Consider the following 19,405-nt stretch of genomic DNA (forward strand, 5'->3'; position numbering starts at 1 on the left):
TTTGGCAACGTAGATCTTATCTTTGGTCCTCGGAAGTGTGGCTGGAATAAGTGCTGAGGTCACTGCTTTGATTGCACGTCTTCCCCCTGTAGACTCCCCCAGCACACCCCCCTGTACAAACACACATGTATATACATCACAAGTGCAAGGGCTGGCAGATGTGGCAGGTAGTTGTTTGGAAGTACCCCATTAGAGGGCTGAGTCTGCAGGAGACTTTCACAAAGGGCCAAGGGGGCAGTGACTGAGAGCAAGATGTACAAAGGCCCTTCAAAATAAGGCTTTGCCAGAAGTGTCTCACTGTCAGGTATTGACCTACCATGGCCACCTTCAACCAACAGACACCACCTACGCAAAAGACACCTCCATGAAAACCTGGTTGACTTTGCGCCCCTACAGCTTGTGGTGGGGCCAGCAGGAGGGAGATTATGATGTCCTGGTGGTGATGGCACATCTGTGTGTGATGGCACACAGATGCTTTGTGCCCCACAGGGTGCCCTCCCTCAGCCTCACATAGAGCAGGAGCAAGCCTCCCAAAAGCTGGGGTATGGGAAAGACTTTTTACCATGTTAGCGGAGGGAAGTGGGGGTGAGAAATTATGGCTGCTACTACCTGTTTGAATTTGGAAAGAAATCATCTTGGTATTAGGCTCCTCCGATATCAAAAAATCCTCCAATTTTTTCCAATTTCATGCAACAAAGTCGTTTTGTTGGTTTTTTTCTCCAAATAGGGACATCAGAATTCAGGTTAATAACTAGTAACAGTGCTGGGCTAGGGCTCTGTCCCAGATACTGTTCTCAGGCTGAGTAATACCCCTCAGCTGGGCAGTGGTGTTGCTCCTGATACCCAAGAGCATTACACAAACGGGAACACAGGACACAGATGAAATGTCCATCTCCAGAGGAGGCTGGTTGCCAATATGCAGATGCCCAGGTCCAGCCTCCTGGAAGGTCCGGCCTGTTGTGTCGGAAGGGCGTTTCCACCCGTTACTCCATCAAAGCTGGAGATCATCAAAAGCTAGAGGTGCTGGCCATCCTCCGGAGGCCCCACTTGCTCCCTCCCCACTCCTCCCATCTGCCTCGCAGGTGGTGGCAGCTCCAGCAGCCACCGGGAATATGTTGGGTCTAAACATTTCCAAGTGCTGTTCGGATCGTTAGATCCTGTTAGAACAGGGGAAATGGTGCCACACAGCAAACAAAAGAGCTCCTGCAAAGCTTGTAGTGCTCTCCAGCTTGGGGGCAGGTGGGCCGGTTACAGAAATCCCCTCGGATTCAGAAATCACCTCCAGTGGGTTCCGAGGTGCCTTCAGGAGTGAGAATTAATGAGCTGTTTCTTCTTACAGCCCATGAAACAAGGGGCAGCTCATCAGAGAGACCTGAGCCTGCTCCCAGCTAACTCTACTGCACAGCAGCTATCCCACCCACCCTCCCTGTACGTTTGTGTGCGGGCACTGCGGTACAGTGGGGCAGCCTGCCCCAAGCAGGGCCTTGTGCCAGTCCTTCACACCCGCCTGCTCTGTGCTCAGTGCCAGCAAAGCCAAAAAGCTCACCTCACCCGCCTGCACTTCTGGATCCTGCAGGGATGCTGCTCCCTGGGGCTGGTCCCTGCACTGTGGCTCCTTGTCATGCTCCCTCCCTGCGCTCCTTGGGGGCAAACGTGTCTGAAGAGTGTGAATTGCTGGGATTATATTTGCGCATTTGGGGAGGGAAATGTGTTGCTTGGGTGAGCATGGTGTTATTAACCAGCTTGTTCAAGGCTTTTGGTGCTTTGGCTTATTCCTATACAGCATGTCTACACACAGCACAGTCAACTAGGACAAAATACAGCATAGCTTATCAGCAACAGGCATATGCCTCTAGAAATGACACCTTATTCCGCTGCTCATGGGCTCAGAGCAGGGACCAGCTGCAGCCATGTATGTTGGACCATGAGTTACTAAAAACATGGGTCAGCCTCTGCTTGGGGGCCTGGGTTTGCATAGCTGCCAGGCTGTCAGCATCTCTCTTGGGCTGGTCCTACCACAGGCTGCAGCAAGCCCAAGTAGGGAACCCAGGGAGAAGGATGCGAGGAGAGGCACCCCAGGACATTCCCCATGCAATGCATTTTCCTTGGGCTATCACTGTAAGTTGGTTATTTGGGTTGCAAGTTTGGGTTTGTTTTGGTTTTTTTTTTAATGCTTACATCATTAATAAAGAACATTTTGCAGGGCTCAGCTTTTAACAGAAAAGCAAAGCAACTTCGCAGGGTGTTGCCAGCCCTACCCACTCAACTACTTTTAGCTCTAAAAGACCTTATCAAGTTGAACACAACTGACAGGTCATATTTCGAGGAAGTGAGCCAAAAATGTTTTCACTATTTAGCTGGGTAAATTCAAGTGCTGAGCAGTTTAACCCCCAAAGCACCCTCCTCATCTGCTCCCCACATGCCTTTGAAAATTGGTTTTATAAAGGACAGAATGTAGCTTGGCTATTTGTGCACTGAAATGTGAGTAAAATCCCACATTTTCCACAGCACTGTAAATAGATGGGAGATCATTTGGTAAAAGGTAACCAGGGGGGACAAGGAAAGAAACCCCCCAAAGGTGAATTCCATCAGTGTTTCCAGGCTCCACTTCCACTGTTGTGCAATTAAGTCCAATTCAGTTGATGCATTGGTTACCCAAAATGGAAAGACAGAAGGTTTATATTGCGTTCCATTATTACGGGTATGATGAAAGTACCACAGGACCCCATCCCTGATAGAAACCTCTATTGTCTGAGACACAAAGCTGAGTAATAAACACAGTCCCTGGGGGAGATTCTCAGCTGGTATAAATTATCACAGCAATTAATGTGCTATTCTGAAGTATGACAATTTACAACAGATGATAATCTTCCTCCTGGCCTGGAAGAAATACCGACTGCAGCGCACGATTCGATCAAGCTAGCTACAACTGCAAACTGCCGTGATTTACACGCTCTGTTAAAACCATTCTCTGCCACGTTGCTCTGACTTAAGGGGTTTAAGTGCAACGTTTAGGTTCCCCCTCTGTCTTAAAACAGGCACCTGCTGAGCACCCGCTTTCCAGGTGCAGCCGGCAGCTTTTAGGTAGCCTGGCTGTGCCCTGGAAACCAAACCTTCCTGTGCCGGCGTGCTGGCCGGTGTCATGGGCATCTGCTGCTCTGGAGGTGTGGGGTTTTCCAGGTGCTGCCCTGAGGAGTCTCTGAAATGATCTTTGGAAATGGGATGGGAATGCAGTAACAAAGATGTGTTTCTGCAGTTGCATCTTGGCCTGAAGGATGAGGTTTGTGGGAAAGCTTTCTGTATTCTCCACCTTAGCACAGTAGCTGCCACCATTGCCTTCTCCTTTCCTCACAGGTTACTCTAATCCAACACCTTAGGGCATGTGAGCATTTATCTGCTGTTATTTTTGTTACCCTGTTAGGGCTTTGCTGCAGGTAGGAAGCCAGCAGGATCTCTGCCATGACAGGAATACTCCTGTCTCTCCAGAAGCAGAGATGAAGGCTCTTGAGGAGCTATGCATTTTTTTAAAGAGATGCATAGACGGCTCCCACAACATCTAAAGGAGGAATTTCAGGATCTGGCTGTGGATTTAACATTTTTGTCTGCTGTTTGACCTTACAGCAACTTTCCAGTACCTAAAGGGGGCCTATAAGAAATCTGGAGAGGGACTTTTTACAAAGGCATATAGTGACAGGACAAGGGGGGATGGTTTCAAACTGAAAGAGGGGTGATTTAGATTAGACATTAGAAAGAAATTCTTTACTGTGAGGGTGATGAGACCCTGGCACAGGTTGCTCAGAGAAGCTGTGGCTGCCCTATCCCTGCCAGTGTTCAAGGCCAGGCTGGAGAGGGCTTGGAGTAACTTGGTCTAGTGGAAGCTGTCCCTGACCATGGCAAGGGGGCTGGAACTGGATGATCTTTAAGGTCCCTTCCAACCCAAACCATTCTGTGATTTAGGCACCTAAATGATCTAAATCCATCCTTAGCAAAGTGATTCTGTTTTTTTTTTTCCCTTTGTTGGGGGTGGGCCACTATTATTCCTTCTGTACACATACATCTTCAAGCCGAGGAATTACACTGTGGAAACTCAAGAGTGCAGACCCTTCACATGTGCTTTACATATAGCACAAATACACACCAGGTTAACTCCTGACTTGATTATTGTTTAGCCTGGAGATGTTCCAGAAGCCACTCCTGTTACACATGTGCAATGGAAACAGGATTTCTTTATCTGGTTAAGCATTTTTGGATCCTCCCAGATGTAGACATTACTATTATAATAACGGTTATGGTAATTTTCAAGGTAGGTGATAAATCTATTGCTTAATCCATCTCTTTCTTAATTAGACAGCGAGTATAACATCCCTATCTGGAATAGAAGGAGACTCAAGTGAGATCAGCTTTTGAAATCTAAAATTCAGATTATTTTTTCCTTTGTGAACATGGAGGGGGGGGAAATGATGACTGTTTAACAAACTCCAGTGATTTATTTGGTATCCTCTTGTCTTATCAAGAACCCACAGATTCAAACTGTAGAAGCCTTAGAGGACCCAGTGGAGAAAAGTCTTAGATTTAATCCTACCAGGCATTTTAAAACCATGAGGTGATACAGAGCACATATTTTAGAAGGCAAAATGAAATGCTTAATCTTCATTAGTTAAACAAAGGCCACTCCAATAATACGGAAGATCATATAGCTTTGAGGAGAAGGTTTAAGTGGTTACTGCAACGTAGCTAAACTGGGATGATGAGAACTGGGAACAGGAGACATGAGCAGGGGTTTTGGGTTTGAATCAATATCTGTGGGTCAGTCCATGTGAAACCTAGACCTGACCATGTAAATTGAGATTCGGGCTCATTCAGGGACCTCTTATGCATCAATGGCCCAAAGTGTTTCAATAACCTGAAAGGAGCAAGACAAGCTGTGTGTGTCTCCACAATGCTAAAGTAGGGGTCAAAGCAATGGAGGGGATGTGGCTTGGCCAGTGTAGCTTGTATGGTGATGGATTGCTCCTCATGCTCTCTATTTCTGTCTTATCACCTTCATTTTAGTTTGTTGAAAATAATTCTTTTGTAAAGATTTTGCGTCTAACTTTCCTCTTTTTGAAGAAGCCTTTCAGATGCTGGCTTAGAGGTCTCCTGCCCGTGCACTACAAACCTTGTAGAGAGCTCTGCAGCCTTGCCAATGGCTTCTAGATTAGTATTATTATTACCATGCACTTGGCATCAAACCCATATGAGCTGCTTACTCAAAAGAGCTTAGAATAGAGAATAAATTACAGTTTTTACAGGGGAAAAAAAAAAAGGGCAAGTCAATCAGTTTAAAATTTCACCCAGTTCTAGCAAGCAGAGCATCTGCAAGTGCTGTGACTTTTTATTCCACGAACTTTAAACAGGATGTGTTTGAAGCTGGGCTGTGGCTGCAGCTCAGCCTTTCCTCTCTTAGTTTTCACTTCTGTAAACTTTTTTCTTTCAATTAAAAAAAGAAGTGCTTTCTATACCCAAATTGAACTGTTTTTTAGACTCTGAGTGCCTCTGATGCAACAAGTGGCTTAGGAAGACAGTGGTTTGCATTTGGGGTATTTTTAGCTGATTTGCAACATAACAAGCAGCTTATGTCTGTGGCCTTAACTGTGAGTGGCAGGAGCCTGTCACTCACAAAGCCTTATCTGATGCAGAAGGCTTCCTCCATCTGGAGCTTCTCTGTTCTGCCAACTTTTGTCCTACTGTGGAGAAGCTGTAAAGATCAGATCATTAATTAATAATATCCTAAGGATATTGTCTTAAGCCAGTGCAGTAAAACAAAGCACTGATTTATTGAGTTGTTTCTTTTTCCTGCCTTAAAAGACTTTAAAACACTCTCTTCCTCTCCTCCGCCAGCCAAAGAAATCCACACAAAACCAGAAAAAAACCCCAAACAAACCAAATCCCAGAAGTTTTGTTGTAGTGCTGAAATCTAGACCTAGTGAAACTGCTGCATGTGCTTGAGGGTGGCAGAAGAGAGGGACTTCCCAACCTCTTGCTTACCCCTCTGCCAGGAACAGAGTGTGTATAAAACAGCTAAGCTAGTTTACAAAAGAACCCGTGCAAGCTGGGCTGAAAGCAGCATGCAGTGCTGCCTCAACAGCAGCCCCTGAGACTGGAGACACAGGGCTGCTGGCTGTCTCCCTGACTGGGATGGACACGTTCAGGCAGCATCAGCCTCTGCAGAAGCACATCTTTTGGAGAGGATGTGCAGGTTAATGGCAGCCATAGACCTTCCTCCCACAGCCACCAATTATTTTCTTTTCAGGAGAGCTACTTTTAATTTATATCAGCTTAACTCAGATCAAAATCAGGACTAGTGTGTCAATAAACCTATGGACAACTGTCCTGATGGGTTATGTATCAGTGCCCTTTTACATAGACCTTATTGCATTCATTTCATTTACCAACATAATCATCTGGCATTAGCATCCAGATGAGGGTATTAGAAGAGGAAAATTACCATGACATATCAGAGGTGACATTCAAGTACAAAGTCCCCACCATTTTCTGATTCAAATTCTGCAATTACAAAAAAAATGAGCCCATTACGTGCTGGGGGTGCTTTCAAACTGTAGGGCAGCCTTGCAGGCAGGGAGCATGGCAATAACACGAGCTGCACTTTGTGTTCAAACAATGTTTGACAGCATTAAATATAACACAGGCTCATCTAACCTTCATGTCTCCATTCAGGTGTCTGACAATGGCAGCAGCATTGTTTTATTATAGATTGAAGTGCATTTTCCTTTTCTTTTGACAGGCTTTTCTTTCCCCTTCAGAGCACACTGAAGAGATCCAGACGTGGGGGTTTTGGTGTATTGAGACAGCTGGGGGTATTTTCTCATCTCTCTTGTCTTTCCCACGGCACGGGCTGTCCCCTGCAGCCAGCCACATGGCTCAGGGTCTCTATGGCCCTATCTGGGGCTGAGCCTCCCGCTCCTGTTTTGAAGGCAGCATTGAGTGAGCGGCGAGGGGCGAGAGGCTGTTTGGAGGGGATGAGAAATGAAGGTAGAACAGATCTGCCACAGTGGTGCTATGTGACTTTTCATGCAACCAGCAGTGGCATGAGGGGGAGGGAGGACAGGATCCAGGGCTCTATATGGCTGCGGGTTAATCTATCCTGACAATAGAGCTGTTAAGGTATCTTTGCTTAATGGGACCTGGGGATAATTGGATTTAGCAGTCAGGGCCAAGCTGAGAATCCCCGGGGCAAAGGGGCTGGTAACTGGGATTTCCCCCTCGTGGGGGGGGGGGGTCAGGGTGTCTGCCTGGCTGGAATGTGACTGAGGAGAGAGAAGTCCTTGCTACAGCCCCTCTCTGCTTTCTGCAGAGCTTGGGGTAATGAGCCAGAACCCGCAGCTCCCTCCTCAGGGTGAAATTCCTTTCCACATCACCTTAGTTCGCTCCCTCTCATCTTGGATGACTTTGTTTCCCTTAATGGTTAATCTCAGAGGAATATTTTAAGGAAAAAAAGAATCGTATTGATATGAAATTGTTTTTTCTTTTTTAATTGTAGAGCATTTTGAACCATCCTTAGGAAATAATGAAAGGTACAAAAGTCAGAGTGAAATGAAAGATGAAACACAATTATACCAAAACGCAATTTAAAATGCAAATCTGCCGGCGAAACTGCAAGCCCCTAATTGCGGTGTTCTCTCTTATCGCGCTTCAAAAGCTCTGCGCGCTACCTTCCTCCCTCCGGGAAGGGCCTCAGCCGCGGCTGTGCTGCCACACTCTGACCTCTCCAGTGAAATACGGGTGACCCGAAACAAAACCGGGAGGAGAGAGGGGAAGGAGGGGGCCGGGGCACCTTCACCCCCAAACCCTGCGGTCTGCGGAGTCCGCATCCCATGGACAAGGGAGGGAGAGAAGCTTTACAGGGCAAGAGAAGGGTGTGAATGTGTAGGTCTGGAGAATGCCAACCTGCTGTGTGTCAGTCTCTAACGGCAAAGAAAACATAATTGCACTTAAAATAGAGTTTAGGTGAGAAATTAAAAAACAGCTATTGATACACCTTTGCCCAGAGCCTGGGAAGTGAAGACCCAACAGGAATGTATTTAGTTGTTGAGCAAAGCGTCTGTAGCTCTTGAAAGTTGTCCATGGGGGCTGAAATTCCTGGTTGGGCTGTGTAGCAGGCAGCACCGATGTACTGCATGCACCACCGTGGCCTCCCGGCCAGCACCTCTCCCCCCTGCAAACAGAGGGGGGTGTCTCTGGTGTCCTCTCCCCTGATTTGACACAGGTATGGATGTAGAGGTGCCAGTCTTCGCCGGCCAGCAGGTGGATGTGTGGCCACATTCTGGCCATTAAAGATGTCCTCAAGGATATCAAGGAGGCAATTATGCCTCATGGTCCCAGGTAGGCTGGCCTTTCATGAGCATATCTAAGCAGTTTCTGAAGCTGTTTGTACTTTAACCTTTGCAATAACCCTGTGCAATTAACCCCCATGGTTTTACTCTGATTTCTTGCATGGCCTTGGAAGGTCCTGGGCTAGGCTTTGGCTCAGCATCTCACAGGGAATTCAGAGGAACTGGGTATTTCAACCTGTTCAAGCTTTTTAGGGTTGCATCCTGCATAGCTGCTTTTCAGCTACATGGGGCTGAGTTTCTTCTGTGATTTCCCGCAATCTTCATATGAGCAGGATGAAGGCTTCACAACCTCTATGATAGCTGTTACAGGATAGGTTTGTCACTGCAAGGCATCAAGATGCTCTAAAACAGTGTGCTCCTTGGGGTGGCTGCTTGGACCCTCCTCTGCGTTCATGTGTGCTGAGGGACACTTGTGACACAGCCAGTCCCACACTATTTTGGTCTGTGGTGGAGAGGGGACAGGGCTTTGCAGGCAGGCTGGCATATGTATTACTATGCAGGCTGCTTTGGGTAAAATGACTGTTGCTTGGCACATACAGCTTTGTTTAACTGCATGAACAGCTTGCTTGGCAGGTACGGTGCCAGCTGGACACACAGTTACAAATGTAAGCACAAGGAAGAGGTAGTTGCATAATCTAAGAATCAAAACCTGGTCCTTATCGGCCAGAGTGTGTTGCTTGAGCTAAGATATATGCTGAGATCTTGAATTATTAATGCAACCTTATGCTGGAGATGTGTATTCGATGTGGAAATTTTTGGTGTTACCACCTGCTGCTGACCTTTTTGAGTTGCATTTTGCCAATCTCAAACTTGATCTGTACTTTATTGAACAAAGTCTCACATTTTCTCTGGAAATACTTATCTAGCACTACTGACCTAATGATATGGTTTCATGTGGCACTTATTATTACTACTGTTACTGTGCCCCTAAAGCACTGTGGTGTTGCCTGGAGTCCTCATCCTGCAAGGGACAGCCAGGAGGGTGGCAGCATCAGACTAAAGCTTAAGGAGATTAAAGCAGCAAATTAAAAGTTTCAAAATGAGCTTCCAAATGTTATTCCTGCCCTGAGCCTGAGTTGTGGTACCCATTCTAACACAGGCATCACTGCAGTCCTGAAAGCTTCTAATGGCTTTCATCCGAAGGTCTCAGAAAGCCAGCCACAGTGCACTAGTTAAAAACTATTCATGAAGCCAAAACATGGCATCCTTATTTCATGTAGATGCGTGAAGGCAGCAAGCACCCGCTCTCATGTTAGCTGTGATGTGACTCAAGTTTTAGAGCTGGAGGTTGGGTGCTTACACGCAGTCAAGGGAGCTGCAGCCACTGGCCGTGGCTTGACAGCAGCACAGCTGGGTGAAGATTATTTATTTCCACTTAGCAGAACCATAATGAAAAACGCCTTGCCTCAGACAGGCACGGTGCTCACCTGGCTCCTTCTGTGCTGATGGATGGGAAAACGAATGAGGTTTTACTTGCCTGCGGAAAAAAACATCCACAAAGAAAGCCAGCCTGAGCTCACCTCATTGGAAGGGCTGCCAGGGACTTTTAAAGCTCGTTTTTGGGGGTAGGGCAGTGGTGAAGCAATCATCATCTGAATGCGTGCATACAATAAAATTGGTATATGTTCTAAATGGTCTCTTTTAAAGCAAAACTGAGTAGTAAGTAGGAATGATTCCCTGCAGGCTGGCAGAAGGACACAGTTGGTATCACACGTTTTAGCAGCTGGCATGTTAATGAGGCCATTTTTATTGAAATGAGCTAAATACTATTAACATTTGTGGGCTCCCAACTGATTTCTGAAGCATTTATTGAACTTCAAAAAGTGCTTCAAGAATCAATTAAAAATAGGTTTTTAGATTTGATAGAAAGAAGACCAAAGGAAATTACGCCGTCACATTTATGTTTATCTGAACAGATCTTACCTGTGTGTTGCTGACTTTAAACAGTTTCCTCTCTTTTTTCCTTTCTGTGCTCTAAATAATGCTGAAAAATATCTCTTTTGAGGAAGCAATGAGGTAGTCTGTAGCCAAGATGATTTTGTTAGTGCGGGTTCTCTCCCGCATGGGAAGGCGGTTGATGTGTGTCTGAAAGTGAATAAATGGCTCCATTATACAGTGATTTTGTTTGGCCATATTCACCAGTGAACTTAAAGTGTATTTAAATTATTAATTACATTATTAATTAAAATATTAAAAAAACTTTAGAAGGGAAGAAAGCAATGAAGAGGAGTCTGGCTTGGCTTTGGACGAGGGGGTAGATGGCAAGCAGTGCTTCCCATTTCTCCTCTCCCCTAGGCAGATGTAGGGGAAACCCATGAGCTTTGATGTGTTCTGGGAAGCCTGAGCAGCCAGCTCTGGCAGCAGTGGTGAGGAGGTGCCTGCCAGGCATCTAGCGGTTCAGTATGCCCAGCCCCACCATGGCACGGGGAGGTGAGGTGCTGCTGGCTCCTTAGCAGCTTCCCTCAGCTATGTGAGAGCTTGATATTTAAAGCACTGTGACAAGCTCTAGTACCTTCAAGACAGAGTCAATTATCTGGTGCTAAGGTGAGGGGCTTGTTGGTAAAGACAAATATTTAGAGGAAAAATCAAGCCACGTTCTTGAAAGTGACATTAATCTAAGCAGGGTGTCAGCCTGCAGACGCCGGTGGAGTCATTATCCCAAGCTGAAACAACAGCCTATGCAATTTTATTTCCCTTGTTTTGTATTTTTTGTCACAGCAGGTATTTGTTGCCTGCAAATATGTGTAACATTCATCAAAGCAGTCAAAGTTTGCCCTGAGCCTTGTTGGTGCATTAGGGTGCAAGAGCCATGCATGCCATGGTGGCCAAGGGCATCCTTCAAGCCATGGGCTAACAGTGTCCCATACAGCTGCTGCAGGCGGGGGTGAATTCAGAGAAAGGGATGGTTGCTTTGTTGGAATAAATCTGAATAAGGATGAACAGGCCATCCTCTGCCCTCCCCAGGGTGCTGCAGGTGCTATCAGACGGTCTTTATGGCCAGAGCAGAAACCTGCTCATCAGCAAGGCTCCCAGGAAAGCACTGAACACTGTTGGAGGGACTGACACAAAAAACTAGAGTGGGAATTTTAGTGCTTACCCTAAGTGCATCTTGCTTGTTTACTAATGAACCTAGCCTCTGGCAGAGAAATGCTGTTGGCTCCATTTAGCAGCAGCTCTGTGGAGGAAAGCAGAGTGTTAGAGTATGATCTATGGTGACGTACCAAAAATACGGGCTGTTAGGTCTGCTTGCAGTCTGTGAGAGCATGCCACAAATGTGCAACTGTGCAGTAGCTAAAATGAGCAGTGTTTCTGTTTCTGTACCCGTTCCAAAAAGTTGTATCACTGCTTCTAGTTTTATCTCGTATCTAACCGGACAATTACTGGCCACTAGGATGATGAGTTTTTTCATTGGCTTCCTTTGAAAGAAACAAAAAAGACAACAAAACAAACCCTCAAAATAAGCAAAGAGGTCCCGCAGTGAAAGCACAGCAAGTGCAAAAATAAACCAGCAGGCAAAAAAAAAAGACTACTTATTGTATAAATATGCCTAGAAGTGGTTGTTTTTTTTTTTCTCATTTGACTTGAATCCTTCCCAAACTAAAAATAGCCTAGTTGGAAGGAAGGAGAAGGAAACCAGAAGAAACAGCCTGTCACTCTGGTGCCTTTGATAGCAAACCTGCACTTTTCCCAAGCTGCCAGGCCATCACCCAGTCACCACTTAGGTTGTAGGAGCGTGACATGCAAGTGAAGGAGGCCAGAGCTCACCAGGTGGTGAAGGAACGAGCTTTTCCCACTCTTAAATGCTGGAGACATAAGCCTGAAAGGCCAGGATGGTGTGGAGGAGAGGGGGTGAGCAGCAGCGGTGAAGGCTGGAGCTGGGGCAGCAGCATGGAGAGGTGCAGGCTTGTCCTGCCAGCAGAGAGAAATGTCCTCCACCGGCTTCCATCACCCATCCTTGCTGATGGTGTGCCCTGTATTACCTATTGGGGGTAATGGTGTGACAATGGAACAGGCTTGGTGAACTCTGCATGGAGGTTTTGGGGACCTAGATCATGGCTGACAAAGTCAGCGAACTAGACCTGATGTAGGAGAAATTACTCAGTTTACATTTCTTCACTCTTCTGAGTCCAGTTTTGTCATATGGAAAGGAAACATGGATAATGCAGTTGCCTAAGTTAATTGCTACACACTGATCTCCATTATTTAGCCCTGTGGCAAAATCTGATTTACCTGTTTGTTGTCTTTGAGGCTGCACAATTGCTTCAAGCTTCATCCAGGGAGGAATTTAGCCTTTTACTGTTATGAAAATCACGGGCTGTTTCTCAGTGTGTGAGACCTTGATGAAGTGCATGCTGGCAGTGTGTGCTTGCAGCCCAGAAAGCCAACTGTATGCTTGGCTGCATCAAAAGAAGCATGACCAGCAGGTTGAGGGAGGTGATCTTGCCCCTCTACTCTGCTCTTGTGAGACCCCACCTGCAGTACTGCATTCAGCTCTAGGGCTCCCAACACAAGAGGGATGGGGAGCTGCTTCAGCGAGTCCAGAGGAGGGCCAGGAATATGACTGAGGGGGCTGGAGCACCTCTCCTGTGAGGACAGGCTGAGAGAGATGGGCTTGTTCAGCCTGGAGAAGAGAAGGCTCCAGGGAGACCTTACAGCAGCCTTCCAGTGCCTAAAGGGTGACTACAGGAAATCTGGAGAGGGACATTTTATAAGAGCACATAGTGATAGGACAAGGGAGAAAGGCTTTAAACTGAAAGAATGTAGGTTTAGAGTAGCTATTAGGAAGAAGATCTTTGCTGTGAGGGGTGGTGAGGTACTGGAATAGGCTTTCCAGGGAAGTTGTGACTGCACCATCCCTGGCAGTGTTCAAGGATAGGTTGGGTGGGGGTTGGAGCAACCTGCTCTACTGGAAGATGTCCCTGCCCAAGGCCAAGGGCTGGAATTAGATGATCTTTAAGGTTCCTTCCAAATCTAACCAGTCTATTGATTATCTTCTGTTGGGCACAGACACACACGTTGAGTACCCAAGGTGCACTTCAGTTTCTCACTCTGTCACCCCCTCTGTGAATTATCCCTGTATTTGTATTTTGCATTTCTTTAAATAGTCCAGGATCAGTGTTCCAGCTGACATAATCTGACATCTTTTCACTAATACTGCCTCTATTTTGCTGATGCAGCACCTCTCTGGAGCTTGATAATTCTCTTTAAAATACAGATTCAAAGTACTCTTAAAATGCTTTATGAGTACTTCCTGAATAACAAGCCACTTTCTTCTAACTTCTTTTTGCTGAGTTCACATCACTGGTTCAATTTGCAGGACAGGGGCAGCCTGCAGGTAAGCGTGCTAAATGATAGCTACGAGCATCACCATGGCAGAAATCAATCCATGACAGTGCTTGTGGCTGTGCTGCAATTTCAATGCATGAGCAATTAACACATTTAAATAAAAAGCCAAGTTGAGGTGTTTGTTGATAAAGGCAATGTTCAAAAGCTGCATAAATTAATCCCCAAGCCCAGGGGCTGGAGGCTGGGCAATGGTTAAAGCTGGCTCCAGCTCCAGCATCGTGCAACCAGGCACAAATCCAGTGCCTGGATTTGTGCCTGGTTGTTTGTTGGTTTTAACAGTGCTTAGACTACCCATGTAGATCTCTTTAGATGCTGAATGGTTTTATGGCAGCTGCTGCCTGGAAAGTGTCACGTGCCAGGGCCCTAATCCTCAAATAGTCATTTAGGTGATAACTGTTACTAAGATTAATAGCTGAGATTGTTCCCAGTAGTTAACCATGCACAAATTTGCTGGAAGATGATGCAGCTGAAGATCTGAAGTCAGTAAGAGGATGTGATAACTGATAAGTGTTGGAGGAGGCAGAAAGGATAATCAAGATGATGGCATTAGTGAGGCAAGATGTCAGTTTAATTCTTACTGCCATAAACAGCTTCCCTGCTATAGTTTATTCTTAGTCCTATTTCTGGTGGGGCTTTTTTGTTTTGAGTTTGTTTGGTTGTTTTTTATTTTTGGTGGTGGTGTTTGGTTCAGTTTGTTTTCCTTTTTCTTTCTACAAGTCTCCATTTCCACCTGTTACTGTTCAGGAAAATTCACCTCATCCAGCACGTGGCTGCCTTGGTACCTTTGCTGCTACAGGGAGGTCCCTGTTCTTCCGCCCAGTTTGGCCCCGAGGCGTGCTGGCGGTGCCTCTATGGAAGAGTTGCAGTTTGGATGCAGTTTTGCCACTTTTAATATTTTAGATGAGACCGTGTACTAGCAGCAGGGACCCTGCCCACAGAATGCCGGTATACCAAAATGAGTAGAGCCAAATGGCGCTGGTTGCAGCTCCCTGTCCGCACCGTGATGCCGGATACAAACAGCATTTGTTGGACCTGGGCGGGATTGCTGATTTGTATATGACACAGTGAGGAATGTTAAAAAGCAGGGCTGGCTCTTGCCTACAGAGAAAGTAGGTGGCTGCTGATGAGCAGCAAAACAATTAATTGTCATTTATTGCCTGAGAAGATAAATAGCTGCTTTCTCTGGCAAATGAGAGCTTAGAGTTGGCACAAGTAAAGATTAGCTTTCCCCACTGCCTCCTGTGTGTGAGGCTGTCCCAGGTGAAGGTATGGGAGGAGAGGGAACGGTTTGCCAAGTGGGGAGTGACCTATACCTGGGGGATTTGAGAGCGGACATCCCAGAACAAATACTGTAGCCAAACTCCTCTCCTCTGGGCTTGGCTTTGCCTCCTGGCTTTCTGGCCCTCACCCAGAATGTGCGACAAGGAAGAGCTGCAAAGAACTACTGAGATGGGCGAGCCCCTGAGCACAAGAGTAAAAAACAAGCTCGGATGGGAGCTGGCGTCTCCTTTATCACTCACTGGGTGACAGCATCAGCCTTGGCTGTTGTACACAACCCAGAGGCTTTCACTCGGGGTGACTTTAACTCAAGGTGACTTACTGAGGAAATAACATTTCCCTCTCTCCTGTTCCAACCATTCCTCTCTTCCAAAGCAGCAGTGTCCCCTACATCTGCTCATCCCTTCCCCAGCCCTGCATGCAGGAACATGGGCAGCCTGAGCTTACCTCCCTGCCTGTGCCTGCTGGCAGATTCCCTGGGGCAGCAGCAAGGAGTCAGGGGCTCCCCTACAGTTGTGATATGGAGGTGACAGTAATTTTGGGGAGACTTACCCCAAACCAAGCAGACTTCTCAGTATGATGCTGCCAGAGTCACAGCCACCCTGCACTTGGCCATGCACGTGGTGCCACACCAAGCTCCTGCTGTTTCCAGTCACATTTGGTCATGTTCCGAAAGCACCTGTCTCCTTAACAAAAACCTCCCAAAACAAACAAACAAAACCCCTAAAACCCCCTTAAGATGGCAAAAGGGTGCTTTAACAAAATCAGTCAAATGAAAGCGTTTTCATTTGAGCTCTGCTCTCTAATGTCAGTGTTTTCACAGAGAAGAAACTAAAGGTCCTATGTTTTTCAGGCTTAAATAATTAATTTTTAGCACAAACAAGGCATAAGGGAGGACATGGACCAGACCTTACACTGCCTGAGTAGCAGTGGGTGCTATTAGGTGTATAAATTAGGGAAACCGGGACTCTTTGAGGAGCTGAATGGTCTGTTCATGGTAAAGCTAGACACAAAATCATCATTGAGACATAAAATTAGCATGATTAGTAAAAGCAGCTCTTCTCTCAAGCTCAGCCTGTTCTCATAAAGTCCCTGTGCCATCACCTCCCACTTGTAATGAAGAATACAAGGGGCTGCCTTCTGAATTAACTAACTCTATTTCATCTATATCAAATCCCCTTGAAATCATGCGGTGGTGCTGCAACCTTCTCCAGAAAAATGCTGCTTTAAACAGAAATCTCGCTGCTTGTAGAACTATAAAAAATGTATGACTCTGTAAACACAAACTAAAAGGGTTGAATTTATCCTTCCCATAGCTTCGATAAAGCTGATGCTGTGGTCTGTGTCTGCATGAAATCAGCCCAGATGGTAAAGGAGCCAACTTTATACTAGAGTATTGCAAATGTTTGCAGATACTCTGCTTTGCCACTGGAAGTGTATTGTTGTGATGCAAATTTTCAGTGCCATGTATCACATAAATCCAGAAATAGGAAGCTCTGTTTTGTTAAATGACTGCATGTCAAGCATTTATCATAAATATTTAGCTGTGTGAGGCATTGGGAAACCACCATCACATTTTAAGAGCTTCTTGCATACCAGCAGTATCCAGGAAAACACAGAGTCTGAAACTTGATGTTGCAATGGGGTGGTTTATTTGGTTAGTTTTGGTGAATTTTTGCTGTTCTGTTTTTTTATGGAAAGTTATTGTTCAGCTGCTGTCTCTTCAAGAATGGTGCTGCAATTTTTTACTTCCTTGTGAATGGCAAAACCATGAAGCAAGCTGGCATCATGGATTGTGCTTTATAAGAGAGGAAAGATAAAACAGCTACATATGGCAATATGGACATTTTCCAACATAATGGAAGTAAAAGTGTCCAAGTTCTGCAGTATATACTGAGAATTTAACTATATTTTTATGCAAATGCTATAGAAAATGCAGCTCAGCAAAGGCTGTTTTCTTAACGTTGGCTGGAAAGCATTCTGAGTGCCTAAAGACTTACATTTTCCATGAGAGCTTGGTGAGAAAGGCTATAAAGAAGCAATAGAGCGTCTAAAAACATTATGCCTACTGCAGGTTTAGGTTTTGTAAAAAATCCAAATTTCACCTCAAGAATCAGCTAAGAGGAGGCAGTACTACTGAGCCTTTAACAAGCCTAAGTAGTGATTATTCCTTGCTATTTTCTTTTCCTTTTCTTCTTAAATGCAGGTCAAGAGCAATTTGTTTGTGTAGTAAAACACCAGAAAAACAGAGTATGTCTGCACAAGACAATTCAGCCCTGAGGACAGCCACCCGAGGCACTTTGGGTGCAGTCCAGCTCTGATAGTGTGGAACCCGATATATCAGAGGGAAAAGACAAAGGCACAGCACTGAGGCACAGGCCTAGTTCATCTCTGCTACTGAGAGGATGCAGCTTTATCCAGATACCTCTGTGTCAAATGATGCTGTGTTACATTGACTGACTCATTGTATGCAGTGAGTGAGATGGTATCACTATCAGAGGGAGCCCCATAATCTAGAAAAACCTTTGGGCTAGGGTAATTGGGGCAAACCTTGGGGTATGGATGAGAGTGGCTCATAATGAGAATGTTCCTTAGAGAAAGAGCAGAAGGACCTAAGCCCCTTTACCAGCATGGGTGGGATGGGCCGTTAATGTATTCTGTTACTGTGAAAATAAATCACAATGCCATTAATGCTGAGAGTCTATGCAGGGTGTCCCAGAAAGTCTATCTGCCATTTGTGTAGGGGAGGGTGGCTGCAGAGAGGTGGCTGGATGGATCAGACAAGCAGCAGGATGGATTGGAAAAGCAGTAGGTTGGATTGCAGAGGCAGAGTAGAATTTCACCTGTGGATGCCAGGGCAGGGGCTGTACCAGCCACATCTGCTCCCAAGACAGGGTAAGGATTTGCGGAACTATAAAGTGACTGTAAATCCCCAGCTGCAAAGGCATCAATATTCCTAAACTGTAAGACTCGTTCACAGAAGTTTTGAGAAGGGGAAATGCACATCTCTGAGTTGCCTCTGAAGGATTTTCAAAAGGATGTGACAGGCTACTTACTAACGTGACATTAACCCTCAGAGTGGCCAATATATATGCCATAGTATGAGGGGGGAGGAGTTACCTGGGTTTTTTGGATAATGTGTTAATGGATGGGATGAGCTCAGAGGAACACGTATAAAAGCTGAAGGAGACACTAATGAAATTGCAAATATATGGCTTTACTATTTACAGAAGTAAGCATATTATGCTTCACCATACTTATTTGAAGCACTGTATAGGTGCAGAAGCAATCCACTTATTAACAGGGAAAACAAAAAGGACCAAGAATGTACTGGTACCATAGAATACTGCTTCTGGTTACATTGTGCTGTTACAGTTTAAAAGTTTGTTCCAGATATATTCACTTTGATCAGCTTAATGTCTGGCTTGTTTAAAGAAAAAAAAAATAAAGCTTCATTCAGAAGAGTGAAATTAGATATTTTGACAATCAAAAAGCTTGAGCCACTTGATACATTTTATTCTTTAGCATTAATGTTATTACTTCTACTGAAAGGGCCGGTCCCTGTAATTTTAAATATCTAGTAAGAGATTAGTAAAACCATGACACATCATTATCTTACTAAACATTTCAAAAACTGACCAACATTCCTCTTAAATAACACTGCCCTGCTTCTCTCCTTTCACTACAAAACCCTTTTTGTCCATCATTTGTGGGTAAATGCTAAAAATGACCTGTTGGGATAAACACACTGTCCTCTTCACCAATCCAAACCTGCTAGAAGCACTGGGGCTGAGAATATGCATTTCTCTGATGGCAAAAGCCAGACAGCAGACACTGAGTTCTGTAAGACAAGCATTTTACCAAAATATTTTTAGAATAGGCCCTCAAAAATGCTTCCTTGTACTCAAGGGAAAAAAAGAAAAACAAAAAGGAAAGCAGTTCAGTGTGTATTTTCTATTCTACAGGGTTTTTTTCTTCATAGTGCTGAAGAAATAGCTCCATTTTGGTTACAGTTATAGACTCTGGACTTTAGGGATGACCACATTACATAGCTGGTGGCCAGCTTAAGCTGGAGCACTTACAGAAAATTGACATTTTTCCTTGGTACTTTGCCGGGGGAATAATAAGGACAATAAAAAAGCTTACAGAGACTCACTGGTGTAATTACCTGAGTAGCACCAAGAGACTACTAAATTGAGAAGGAGGCAAAAAGTCATCTTGCATGCCTGCTGCTTTATCCCAGGGTAGATGCAGGCAGCAGTTTCTGTCCTTGCAGCAGGGCAGGGCATACTGTCACCCGAGGATGTGTGCCGTGCTGCCATGTGTTAATTTTGCAGGAGGGAGCAAACCCATTGCTCTCACTGCTGGCTGGTGTATATTGCCAGTGC

This window comes from Pezoporus occidentalis, unplaced genomic scaffold (genome assembly GCF_034315485.1).
Source record: "Pezoporus occidentalis ecotype Australia unplaced genomic scaffold, CSIRO_AGI_Poc_V1 ctg49, whole genome shotgun sequence".
Taxonomy (NCBI): Eukaryota; Metazoa; Chordata; class Aves; order Psittaciformes; family Psittacidae; genus Pezoporus; species Pezoporus occidentalis.